This window comes from Podarcis erhardii (genome assembly GCF_964252035.2).
Source record: "Podarcis erhardii genome assembly, chromosome: 1".
In the NCBI taxonomy this organism is placed as follows: domain Eukaryota; kingdom Metazoa; phylum Chordata; class Lepidosauria; order Squamata; family Lacertidae; genus Podarcis; species Podarcis erhardii.
Window position 1 is genome coordinate 39,435,665 of NC_138497.1, and position 13,649 is coordinate 39,449,313.

The window sequence follows — 13,649 nt, forward strand, 5'->3', positions numbered from 1 at the left end:
TTTATTTTCACGACATTCTTAACCACTCGTGGAGTACTTACCAAATGTGTCAGACAGACTGAAGCAATCCACTTAATGACTTAATGGGGGAGTTACATTGTTACAAAATTCAATTACTCCCTTCATACCTAAAGTGCTAAGGTTACGCCGGCATTTCCATTACAAGCTCCTACTGAAAGAGGTTTATGTCACTCGTGTAAAACTCAGTCTTGGTACTGAAGGTCATTGTCTAAGGAAGTATTTTTTTTAAGGAGATGCTGTACTTAAATTACCATACACCGTCCCATTCCACTTGTGTGATTGTATTTGATATGAGAGCACTCAAAATCTATCAAATATTGAAGAAACCCCATTTTGGCACAGATGCAGGTTCGTCCTGCAGATGCTCAGCCTTCAGGTACAGTGGTACCTCAGGTTACATACACTTCAGGTTACAGACTCCGCTAACCAGAAATAGTGCTTCAGGTTAAGAACTTTGCTTCAGGATGAGAACAGAAATCGTGCTCTGGCGGCGCGGCGGCAGCAGGAGGCCCCATTAGCTAAAGTGGTGCTTCAGGTTAAGAACAGTTTCAGGTTAAGAACAGACCTCCAGAACGAATTAAGTACTTAACCCAAGGTACCACTGTATATCAATCTGATAGAACACTTGCGCATGTGCTTGGCTGCATGGCTGTTGATATTTCACTTCAGGTTAGGTGCTGTTGTTGAGGAAGGTCCTGTTTGAGGTCAGCAATAAAAATCTGATGTATAGGCTAAAACAGGGTTTCTTATCCAGAGAATGCATGGGAGGGAAATCATTGACTTCACTGGAGCACACGGCACTGATATCCCTTTGTTTCTCTAGTGTCCCTCTTGCTGGGCATGCCAAAACATGGAGAGGCCCGCTCAACAGGCCCATTTCTCTAGTAGTGGTTATATCGCTCAATCTAGTGTTGCTTGTGCAAAGGGTTCTTGCATGGACAGAATGCCCTTTTGTACTGCTCATACAAACCATTAGCATATAAAAATATTTTAGTGAGCTTTGTGACATAGGCTATTTTACATGTTTCTGTTGCAGCATTCATCAGTCTCTCTGAGCTTTCTATCAGCGGTTACATAAACTGAGGATCTGTATCGTTTACGGTACCTAATTTTTAAATGGCATGGTCTTGTCTTTTCTGTTAGAAATATCCTACAAAGCTGCCAACTTGGCTAGACACTGTCTGCATTACCATAAAGCTTCTTATGTTTGAGTATATATATTTGTATATCAGAGGAAGGCTGTCTGAAACAACGGCTGCATGGGAGATTCCCATGACAGATTTGCACTGGGAATGTGACTGTAATCATAAAAGACACTTTGTCTTCACTATAACTTCTCCCCACTCCTCCATATTCAGATCAGCTTTTCCAAAGCAAGATTCATTCAAAGGAAAAGACCATTGGAGTGTTGGTCCCTGTGACAAGATGCTGTCTTTGTGAAAAGTCTGCTTCTGTACTGAAATAATGCCTCCAGCTTAGTTAAGACCAAAGGCAGGTAGGTAGCTTGGGGAGAAAGAGGGATGTGTTGCTCTCACCAAAATCTGGATTTCTGCAGCCCTCTTTGAAGTGATGCTCAGCTGAGTGGTACTGAAATTTTCAGGGAAACCAGTGGGGAGCATAATTATACCACCAACCTGGATTCCTGCTGGCTTTCCCATACTCAAAGACTCGCTATGAAACAGAACATGTTTTCCAGCTGAGCATCAGCTTCAATAAGGCAGGTGTGGAATCTAATTCCTCCCCTCACCCCTTCTAGCTAATTCTTGGCTTTGGGAGACAGGTAGGGAGCCCAGTTCTGCTCTGCACACCTTCCTGAAATTGACAATCAGCTCAGAGGTATGCAGCTTACCTAACTGACCTAGGCTTCAAGGATGGAGGATAGGAAAATCCAGTAGTGCCGCATCTCATCCAAACAACAGTTTCTGGAGACTGCTGGGAAATATAGAAACTCCACCAATAGGAATATAGATACTAAAATACAGTTTTTAATGCAAGTAAAATTGATCCCCTTAAACTTTACAACAGAGTGACAAAGATTGTGTTAATACTTACTTATCTGAAATGTTTTCTCATAAGATAGCTTGGACGCTTGCATTTAAAAACACACGCACAGAGGGAGTTTTCTTCAATGTCATCAAAATCCAGCAACAAAAGCCAAATAGTGTTAAAATAAACTATCCACACCAGTAGCAAAAAAAAATAGATATGTCCAGCTCCAGCAATGCCCAATCCATGTTGCCTCTGGGACCCAAAAGCTTTGCTGACCCCTGATCTAAGTGAGTAGAAAGTTTCATATGCGAGAAGACAGTCCCTGAGGTGTCTTGGTCCCACATACACAAAGTTGCAGAAGTATTCAAGAGTGTAGAGTGGGGGCAATCGGACTAGGTGTTGCCCCTGTTGTCCTCACCCTCCAAATAATGGAGGGCAAAAGAGACGAAGCAGGAGGCTCCTGTAATCACTGTGAAGGGTCGTCAACTGTGTGTGGAGCTTCCACATTTAGAAGGTCACTGAATTAGTTCAAGGGTCTCTGAACTACATCTGAAAGTAGTTATCACAATTGTTAGGCAGGCTGAATGTGAATTGTTTGTGGTAAAATTTTCACCGATTTCTTATCCATCGTCAATGTCCGTGTTGTACACCTTTCTCTCTCTTGCTCACTCTCTTCAGACTCTTTGGGCCTTTAAGTTTAAAAATCATGATTGCTGAGGGAAACAATTCCAGCAATTCACATTGAATTGTATGTGTATATTAATGTTTTCTTAGTTTTCTTAGGTATGTATTTCATACTTCAGCACAGCAGCTAATAGTATTCTGAATGCTGGATTTTTACTTTTTGGCCAAAGACCATTTGGATGAACTTGAACTGAACTATGATCCGAACATGAACCAAACTACTGTCGTACCTCGGAAGTCAAACAGAATCCGTTCCAGAAGTCCGTTTGACTTCCGAAATGTTCAGCTTCCAAAGTGAGGCTTTTGATTGGCTGCAGGAAGCTCCTGCAGCCAATCGGAAGCTGTGGAAGCCCCGCTGGATGTTCGGCTTGCAAAAGAATGCTCAACAACCAGAACACTCACTTCCGGTTTTCGATCGTTTGGGAGCTGGAACATTTGACTTCCAAGGCGTTCAGGAGCCTAGGTACAACTGTACGAACATGAACTATAATTAGTTCCTTTTTGGACACGATGGACAGATGTTTTTAAAAAGGACCTTTCCAAGCTCTGGAATAAATTCCCCACATCAGGCTTTTGGCCTTCATGAGCAGGGTTGGAGGGGTGGACAGAGCCTAATAAGCCCATCCACACGCTGCCTGCACATGTCTAGATTTCACTTGCAATCAGAATGTCTGTATAGGTTTCAATGTGCAAAGTACTGCGTCCTGTTCTTAGTCACGTAGTCACTGAAGCCAGCCAATGAGAAAGTGAATCTTCCTCCCAAAACAACCTATGGATTAAAGAAGATTTTTGGGTGTTTATTCAGTGTAAGCGGAGGCTGAGAGCCATGCTCTCCAAGGCAAAGCTGGCATGGGCCCTTCCCCACAAAGGGCACATGGCAGAAAACCTATGCAAGCGGTGTGTGAATGCCACCTGGGCTGCCCAGATGAAATCATTTATGTACTAATCAAGGACCATAATAGATAGAAGCAGCAACCATTAGGGCACCTGGGAAAGAGGCAAATGGCTCACAGAGGTGCAATCAACCTCAGAATCTAATATAATAGAAAACAGAGAAAACTTGCGAATGCCATTAGGGATTAATTTCCCATTGCAGAATGTGAAGGTTCACTTTTAAATTAATTGCACTTTCCTCCATCCCCATTGTAATTAAAGCAAGTGAAACATGGCAAACATGCAACTCAAGTCTCAAGCATCTCAGAGCTGTCCAGGTATTTGCTATATCATCCTACTTATTTTTTTGTGAGTTCCCCCTCTCAGTTTTTTTTAAATATGAAGATCAATCCCTGTATTCATAAATGTAACCCATAAGTGCCACAATTCTGTTGGGATTTTCCCCAAGCTTTATTTTATGCCCGTAGGAAAGATTGCAAGAGGAACCTTTCTTTTGTAAAGTGATCTTCTAATTCTGTTCAATATCTATCATTTTCAAGGCCAAGTAATCATATTTAATAGATCCTAAATTATATTCTGTCAGGCAAGGTATCCCTTGGCAATATTAACCAGTGCAGACAGACTGCAGGGTGTAAAAAGAATACTGTGTGTGTGTGTAGCCTGCAAGAACTTTCGTTGAGCGGCTCTTCCAAAAAGGACCCCATTTGTCTTTTTTTCCTACTTCTCCTCTTTCTTCTGTAATGAACAACAACGATCATATAGGTTGCATCCAACAAAGTTGTTGTGATCCTAGAATGACTTGTGTTTGTGCAATGGAAGTTTCCTTCCCTCTCTTTCTCCTGTGCCCTTCCCCCTAAATCTACTCTGGGAGGTTCCAAACCCTCCAGACAGAAGGTTCCATTGCCTTTGTTGGATGCAAGTTAGAACCCTCAGTCTTCAGTGTCAATGAAGGAATCCACTGGGAACGGATGCCGAGACCATATAACACCGGTCCTGAAATACCTACATTGGCTCCCAGTATGCTTCTGAGCACAATTCAAAGTGTTGGTGCTGACCTTTAAAGCCCTAAATGGCCTTGGCCCAGTATACCTGAAGGAGCATCCGAGGGCCTTCTGGCGGTTCCCTCACTGCAAGAAGTGAGGTGACAGGGAACCAAGCAGAGGGCCTTCTCGGTTGTGGCGCCTGCCCTGTGGAACGCCCTCCCATCAGATGTCAGGGAAATAAGCAACTATCTGACTTTTAGAAGACATCTGAAGGCAGCTCTGTTTAGGGAAGTTTTTAATGTTTGATTATATTTTTAATATTCAGTTGGGAGCCGCCCAGATTGGCTGGGGAAACCAGCCAGATCGGCGGAGTAGTAGTAGTAGTAATAATAATAATAATAATAATAATAATAATAATAGTAATTATTATTATTATTATTATTATTATTATTATTATTATTATTATTATTATTATTATTTTGAGCTGTCCTATCACTGGCTGCCACTGGAGTTCTGCAAGACTTTGCTGGATAAACTCCCAGGATTGCCCACACTGGAATAATACGTACCCCATCTCAGTGTTGACCTGAATCTTTCCATTCTCACTTTAAATGTGTGGGTTTTTTTTCTTATTCAGACTTTATAGAATCATAGAATCATAGAATCATAGAGTTGGAAGAGACCACAAGGGCCATCGAGTCTAACCCCCTGCCAAGCAGGAAACACCATCAGAGCACTCCTGACATATGGTTGTCAAGCCTCTGCTTAAAGACCTCCAAAGAAGGAGACTCCACCACACTCCTTGGCAGCAAATTCCCTAGGTTTGAAAAGCTCCTCATTAGAAGGGAGAAATGTATGGGACAACACCGGGATAGGGAATACATACTGTGGAATACATACATACAGTAATGAAGAGACAGGCTGGTGAGAATCCACATTTTGCTTTGTTGTGGACAAGCCTTCTGAGTCTTCAGTATCAATGATGCCCTATGGAGTTATAAAGAGACAAAAGCATTTTATCTTGATTGATAAACTACACTGGAGAATTTCTTCTTCTAAATACTAGCATATGAAATGGAGCAGCTCCAGGTTAATACACTCACTGCTGCTGAGTCCCATAACTGAGGGGCATATGAAGTTCTTTATATAAGGTGAGAATGCCACCTGCTCGCACCAGCTCTGTCATTTTAATCAAGCAACTGATCCCAAGATCACAAAGCGTCTTCCATCTCCTGAGGAGATAGGAGGAATCCAGTCTTCAGGAGTGGAAAATGACTTTGTGATAATTCTGTTTGTCAGGCTACCGCGGCTCTTCACCTATCATACACAGCAGTATCCTGACAGGCAGAGCCTTGTCTACACCTACCAGCATGCAAGAAAGCAAAAAAGAAAAAAAAAGGGGGGGGAGAGAATGGTTAATCATGACTGACATGAAAGCTTCGGCAACTTGTGCATTGGAAAATGTCCAAAGCAATAAAATCCAAAGGACCAATGACAACTGTATGTTGATACCTCCTCCAACAGGGATGGTTGGGTGGGGTGGGGTGGGGAGGAACTCGCAAGAGTACAAGGTGAAGCTTCGAAGCTGAGAATTATAAGAAATACAAGCACTGATAAGCAACTATTCTGCATCCCTCACCTGTTTGCTTCCTTCCTCTGATGGGCACTTTGACAGACTATGTAAGGTATGATAAGCACTGATAGTCATGCCTCAGTCCTTCTACCCCTGCCTCATGGCTTAAAGTTCTGCCTTACCTGAAAGGCTGAGGAACCGCTCAGGGTGTCAAGGATCAAGATACTTGCAGGGGTTGCCTATGGCAGCACCTGCAGTTGCCACTGTGCCCATCAGGACTTTCTAGGGTGTCCACAAAAGGTCACTGTTCCCTCATAAATCCACAGTGCACAAGAGACTGTTTTCTTTTCTTGCCCAGTTCCCTTTCGCGCTGGCTTGGCCTCTCCTGTATTGAACACCACCTACTCATAAACAGGCCTATGGGGGAAAGGTTTGATTTGGTGTGTCAGTTTCCCAGCAACCCAGCTGAGCTCGAAACGGCTCATGACAACATTCACTTCCTAATACAAAACAAACTATAAATATTATGAAAGTACAAGAAATGATTTAAATGATATAAAACAAGGGGGAGGGAAAATCACAAAATGCAAATCAAGCACATTGGATCTATGTTAGGAACACTAATCAACAAAAAGCAGAAAAACTATCACTCAAATCGTTCTCACTTAGGAGTTCCTCTCTGTGAGTGAGTATGGCAGTGGCTGATTTAGGTGCCCCCCCCCCCCGATGGGTGGGTGGAGGGTATTCCTGTCTGCCTGTCTTTTTGTTTGATTTTGTGGTCTTGTCTCTTTTTTGCTCCTTTATATGCTGCAGCCATTTTGTATTATGTCACATATCCATACACACGGCTCAGGCTTGCACCCCAAGGAAATCATTTTGGTGCTGCTAGTGCAGCAGTTTGACTGCATCCCCAGAGGCATACTCCATTGTCTATCAAGACAAATGGATGCCAACAACAACAACATACCCACAAGGTAACTGGGCAGGTCTGGATTCACCTTCCCATTGCTGGGACTACCTACATCTGTTTTCAAATGGACACATTGCTGAGTAATGCAGAATTAATTTGCACTGAGGTTTTATCTTTGGAATGAATATAATGCGATTCGTTCACCACTCACCATTTATCATTATAAATGACTGGTTAGGAAAGATGAACAATTCCAGCCAAAACAGGACTGGGCCTTGCGGTTCTTTCATCGGACAGTCCCAAAGTAAATTTTAAATAGTATAAACCAGTTTCATCCACTTGAGCACCCATATTTGGTCACATGAATCTCTCTTGGAGACTAAAATAGGTAAAAAATGTAGACCTGTCAGATCACTACGATCTTCAGAGGATCCATGACTTGCAGTATTCCACCTCGTGGCAAAACAGAGGTGGGTACTGCTGTGGCACTGCTGTGTGTTTGTCGTTCATTAAAAAGATACCTCTTGACCCCTGGTGGTCCCCTGACCATTTTAAACTGCCTTCTGTCTTGTGGATGCTTTATTGTGCTGATATGTCTTACCATTATTGCTTTATAGTATTTATATATTTTCCCCATGATTGTATTCATCCACAGTAGCAAACTGCTTTGGGGTTTTTTAAAATGAAAACCTGCCTAGAAATGTTTTTAAAGCAATTAAATAATAACAATAATAAATTTTCTCCACAGTGGAAAAAGAAACAAGATTTCACCCAAATATTGAAAAAAAAGGTGTTCCAAATCTAAGAAAGGGTGATATCCCATTCGCTCCTTGTCTCATCTGAGTTAAATTTTAGTTTAATACCACCCTGGGTGCTTTTCAATTTAGAGAAAAGGTGACATAGTAGACCATGCATGGCATGAAGAAAGTGGATAGGGAAAAGTTTTTCTCCCGTTCTCATAATATTAGTCTCCAATGAAGCTGAATGTTGGCAGATTCAGGAAAGACAAAGGAAAGTAATTCGTCATAGAGTGCATTGTGGAATTTGCTCCCACAAGGTGCTCTGATGGCCACCAATGTGGATGGCTTTAAAAGAGGAACAGGCCAATTTGTGGAGGAAAAGACTAACCCTGAAGGTTATGTTCTGCCTTTTCTGCCCAGGCAGAGGTGGATTTAAGGCAGCACAGCCAGTTCTGCCACACCGGGCACCTAACCTAGGGGGTGCGGCAGGACGTCAGAACAATGACATAGTGAATTCAGCAGAATGGAAGGCAACAGGTGAGGAGGCACTGAATGTTGGCTTTCCACAGGGCACCACTGAAATCTGAAATACCAAAGTCTCTGTCTGGTCAGAGGCAGTATGTTTTTGAATACCAGTTGTGGGAACCTGCAGGGCAGAAGAGTGCTGCTGAGCTCTGGGTCTGCTTTTGGGCTTTCCATAGGCACCTGGTTGACTTCTGTGATAACAGCATGCTGAATTTGATGACTCATTAGCTCAGACCCTCCAAGTGTCCCTATTTTCCAGGGATAGTCCTGGATTTATAGAAGATGTCCCGGTTTCTGATTTGATCCCAGAATGTCCCAGTTTTCCTCAGGATGTCCCTATTTTCACTATTTTCATCACAAAAACGTTGGAGAGTAGCTGGGGAAACCCAGCCAGATGGGCAGGGTATAAATATTATATTATTATTATTATTATTATTATTATTATTATTATTATTGAGTTATCTACCCCCCGAGCCATCTGAAGACAGCCCTTTACAGTGGAACCTCGGTTTTCTAGCGTCTTGGGAGCTGAACAATTAGGAACCTGAACATCAAAAACCCAGAAGTGAGTGCTTACGTTTTTGAACGCACCTCGGAAGTCAAAACAGCTTCCGAGGCATGTTTCTCCATTTTTCTCAATAGAATGTGCCAACTGCCCATTGCGCCTCAGTTGTTGAATGTTTCGGAAGTCGAATGGTCTTCTGGAATGGTTTTATTATGTTTTCATATATGTTGGAAACTGCCCAGAGTGGCTGGGGCAACCCTGTCAGAAGGGTGGGGTCTAAATATAATTCTAATTATAATAATGATAATGATAATAATGATAATGATAATAGGATTTTTCATTGGAGGGTGTGCTAGCTTGGTGCAGCAAGTCCTTCCCATGTTCTTATGAAGGATTCAACATGCACATGCTATTTCAACCACAAGCATTTCACTGATAGGATTGACCATGTCCAAGCACGGAGAACCCCCACGAAACACACAGCTTCCCTTCCCCTGCCCTGATTTGGCTCCCATAGAGACACCACAGATTTTAAGCTGGTTTCCGTTGCCTTCAGTATTGCTTCCCATTTTTTTTTTTAAGCAAAGGAAATAACATTATTATTACTTGCAAAAAAAGATCCTGTTATAAACCTTTGCTTTCTGCCACAGGAAATAGGGGTTATGTTTCTTCTTAAAGAACAAAAAAATGTATAGTGGCTGCATATAAGAGGAGCAATGGTATAACCTGCCAAATGTATTTTATTAAGCTTCTTAAATCTTGCTAATAAGACAGAAGAAATCAGTCCTGGTGATTTATGTGTTGTGCAAAACAGGAAGGAAGCCAAATGGCTGGCAACTTACTGGAGTGTCCCTGGCCTGTAGGATGCTCATAGGAAATAGCTGCTATTATGCTGTGTCTCCAGAGGGCATTTTTCCAGTACTCTGTGGGGGGAAGAAAGCACTTCTGGAATCACTTCTTTCTGAATCATCTAGCTGTAGATCAAATGCAGTATATACATCAGAGCTTTAGTGGGAATTGCTGGTAGGTCACTGATATGCAAAGCTAAACTTTAATCGTCTTCAAATGTTTCAGGGCCATTTAGATTGCAATTCTGAGAATCCGGCAAGTGGGGTGGGGGGGAGAGGGGGGGGGAGTCGTGCAGGGAGGTTGGTGGGGAGGAGGGGAAGGGCAGCGTGTGTGCCAGTGAGAATCGATGGGCCTGATTCACAAGAAAGTTACAGATCATTTACATAGGAAAGGAATGCATGAAAAATCCTTGACTGCTTGCCTCTGTGATTTATGAAAGCCCCTTTCCTGTGCAAGCGATTAACTGCACTCCAAATGCTGTGGGAATCCAGCAGAGAGAAAGTGGCTGAAGAAAAAATGGGGACTGGACTGGGGTGGCGGGTGGGGGAAGAACTTCATAACCTATTAACCATGTGTCCTGAAACCCACATCATCACACATCAGAAGTATTCTTTTAGCTCATCCTCCCCACATTTATGTCTGTGACGAAAGCGTTGAACCCAGTTCGGATTGCTGAGGCACTGCGTTGTGAAATGCCTTCTGCATGTTAAAGAGCCAGAGTTGTGTAGGGTGAGGGTGTTAGGCTAGGGCCAGGAAATCCCAGGTTCAAAGCTCCAGGTGGCCATGACAGTTATTGGGTGCCCTTGGGCCAGTCGCTCTCTCAGCCCAACATACCTTGCAGGGTTGTTTTATGAGGATAAAATGGGGGGGGGGGAGAGACAAGAGGAGGAGAGACCAATATTTGCTGTCAATGTTTTATTTATTTTACAAAGGTTTAAACTGCTTCCCAGCCTGAAAAACAAGTGCTGGGACTCATTTAACCAGCCCCATCAGTGGAAGGCTTGAATGAGGACGTCTCCTTGCACAATGAGGCTTTACCCCTCTCTCCTCCAACATGTGCCCCTCGCACTGTGCAAAATGGGCTTGCGGAGGGCGTTTGCAGAAGCTCCAGAACATGGGGGTTGGAGAGGGGGGAGCATTGTTCCATCTGGCAAGCTGCAATGCTCAGACGCAATAACTGGAAGAGCAAGGCATAGCATTCTACCCAGTATGAAATAAAATACAATAAAATTTCCACGAAACTTAGAAACAATAAAAACATTTCTACAAATGGAGAAAAGGCAGGATAGTAATGTGGTAAGTAAGTAACTAACGACACCTTCCTTGCATGTAGAAAACAAAGATTATGGGGAGTAAGATTCCAGTTTAGCCCTCTTCCTGCTGTGCTCCTTTACGGTGTGCATGGAGTTCCATTCCTATGAGGAAACATTCAGACCTGGAGCTTCTGCCTGCAGTCGGAAATGATGGTCTCTCAGAAGTATTTTACCACAGGGTTTTGCTGAATGTGTGTGGATCAGGCCCTAAACAGGGTGGACTTGTTTGAAAAATGTAGGATTGCCCTGAAGGGAGCAGACTGGATAGTGATGTCTCCATGTTGGTTTTTAAAATCCTCATGGATGGAAGATGAGAAAGGACGCAGGGTGAAGAGGTGGCCTTGTGTTTGCTGAAAAATGGCTTCACCTCAGCTGCACACCTGCTTGGGGTGGTTTCTGAAAAGCTACCTGAGTACCTTTAAGATTTAGAAGAATTTAAAAAAACAAACAATGTTTACACTGGTTTTGCTTAGCAACAGCCATGAAGAGAGTGTTCAACGGGGAATGCCCGCTGCTTAGCTCATTAAAATATTTAGAAGGAAGCACATCTTATCAGAGCCCCTGGGGCTGCCAAACCATGCCTCTCATTGTTCCAGAAGGCAGGTTGTTTCTCTGCCTGGTTTCCCTTTTCTGTCCTTGAGTGAGCTGACAGGGAAGCTCTTGTTTACAAGCTACCCCTCAGTAACCTGGATCACAAACAGCATTTCTCCAGTGGTTTCTGAACAGAAAGTGCAAAAATGAGTTTTCCTTGTTCACAAGTTTCTTACTCACCTCTCTCTACTTTTCCATAAGAGTTTACACACACACACACACACACACACACACACACTTTTCCTCCAGATGATTCTTACCATTCTTGGCTATTGAATACGTCACTGAATACCACTTGGCCATTTTCACATCCGAAAGAGGTGGTCCTGTGGCCGTTTTTCATCATTTCAAACACAAATGCAATCCAGGGGAACTTCAAATTTTATGCCCGCCTGTGAGTCCCATTGAGTCCGATTGTCTCTATTCAGGCCAAAATGAAAAGAATGAAACCTCTTGGTTCCAGCAGTTCCACTTCTGAACCTCCTATTGAAATTCCTTGATCACCTTAAGATCAGTAGCAGACTGTTCTGGCCGACAGAAATGTTCTCTTACTAGACAATATTACACAGTGCCTGAATGACGATTCAGACCATTAGAAACATTGCAAGTAGAAGTATTTCTACCCTTTTTGCACATCCAGTTTAATTACTTTCAGATAAGATTTCAAATAGTTGGTCTGTGTTTTTCTCATTTGTTCTCTCCTTAAATTTAATTACCAGAATCACACACAATGGAAGTTAAGCCCCAAGTTTCCTTCCACCTTCATCACTTCTCATAACTGCAGTTTGGTGTGTGCGCTCTCGCCATCAACAGTAAGATCAGAGCAGTGTTTAGAGAACTTGCAAAACATTGCTGTCAAAGAATTATGTGTTCTTATCCATATAAAGCATTGTGGTAACTTCCCATTCCACGCCCAAGCAATCTACTAGGAATTCCTTTTTTGAAAGATTCAGTATAGCATGCACTTATTTCTTTATATTTTATGTATAAGCCTTTCCTGCTGTTCTGAGTCTTGCTAAAACTAACTAAATCAAAGATGCAAAGAAAAGCGATTAGAACTTCTGCAGGGTGTTTCAGTTCTAAGACTTACCAAGGAAGAAACTGTTGTTGGGTTTGTAAAAGCAAAACCAAACTCTTCTTTTGTTTTATTTGAAAGAGAGCATGCAAGGTAGAGCCAAATCACATATCATGTGATAGCCCATTGGTTAGCTGGTTGGTTATTTATTTATTTATTTATGGCACCATTTGGCAGAAAGATGGGCTGCACATTTAACAAGCAAATAAAATAAGTAAGTAAGTAAGTAAGTAAGTAAGTAAGTAGGTAGGTAAGTGCCAGGAAGGAGCATTTTCACTGGGTATGAAAAGACAATGTTTAACCCCTACCTGCCCTTCCATTGTTCCCAGTGCAAAATCATACATTTTCTTGAGATTATGCCAGGTAAGAAAAAGCACATGGTGTCGATGTATTGCTGTCACAGGCCCCTGCATCTGCTACCTTTAAACAAAAACAAAACAGAAACAAAAAGCCAGAAAACTGAGAGACTTCCAAGTGATGCAGTTAGCACCACAGGCAGTATACCTAACTATCTGACCTCATGTTGAATAAGCTAATGCAGTTGATGTAACTTCATAGAAGGAAGCTACAGGATGAAGGAAACAACTGAAAACAATGAGAGAATGACCTAGATGAGGAATGGGGAACTGGTGGCCCTTCAGATCTTGCTTGTCTCCAAACTGCATCAGCCCCAGGCATCATGGTTAGTTGTTAGGGATGGTGGAAGCTGTAGTTCAACAACAGCTGAAAGTTCATAGGTTAGCCAGCCCTGACTTAGTTCCTTTTTCAGAATGCAATCCAAATCCAGTTGGTCTAGAGCTAGTGGCTTAAAATTGAAGGAAATTCTTTAAAATAATTGGGTTGTAGATGGTGGTCTTCCTCTGTTGTGCCTGTGACAGTAAATGTTGTTTATAACTCTTGTTTTTCTGAGTATATTAAGTACATAGAATATGAATTGCATTACCTCACAAAATCCAAATTTTCTGATCATAAATGGGTTTATTCTAGGTCACACGAG

The 13,649-nt window shown here is 42.4% G+C and overlaps 1 long non-coding RNA gene across 2 annotated transcripts; it reads right to left on the reverse strand.

The window, feature by feature from the left end:
* Window positions 1-2,097: 2,097 nt before the first annotated feature.
* LOC309345277 lies at window positions 2,098-12,489 on the reverse strand. 2 transcript variants are annotated; one of them, XR_014158149.1, is made up of 5 exons: window positions 12,294-12,489; window positions 11,838-11,997; window positions 9,667-9,747; window positions 5,476-5,558; window positions 2,098-3,463 (listed from the first exon to the last, which is right to left on the reverse strand). It is a non-coding gene; the product is annotated as an uncharacterized lncRNA (long non-coding RNA). The 2 variants fall into 2 exon arrangements; XR_014158150.1 differs by having other exon boundaries at window positions 5,472-5,558.
* Between the last annotated feature and the right edge of the window lie 1,160 nt (window positions 12,490-13,649).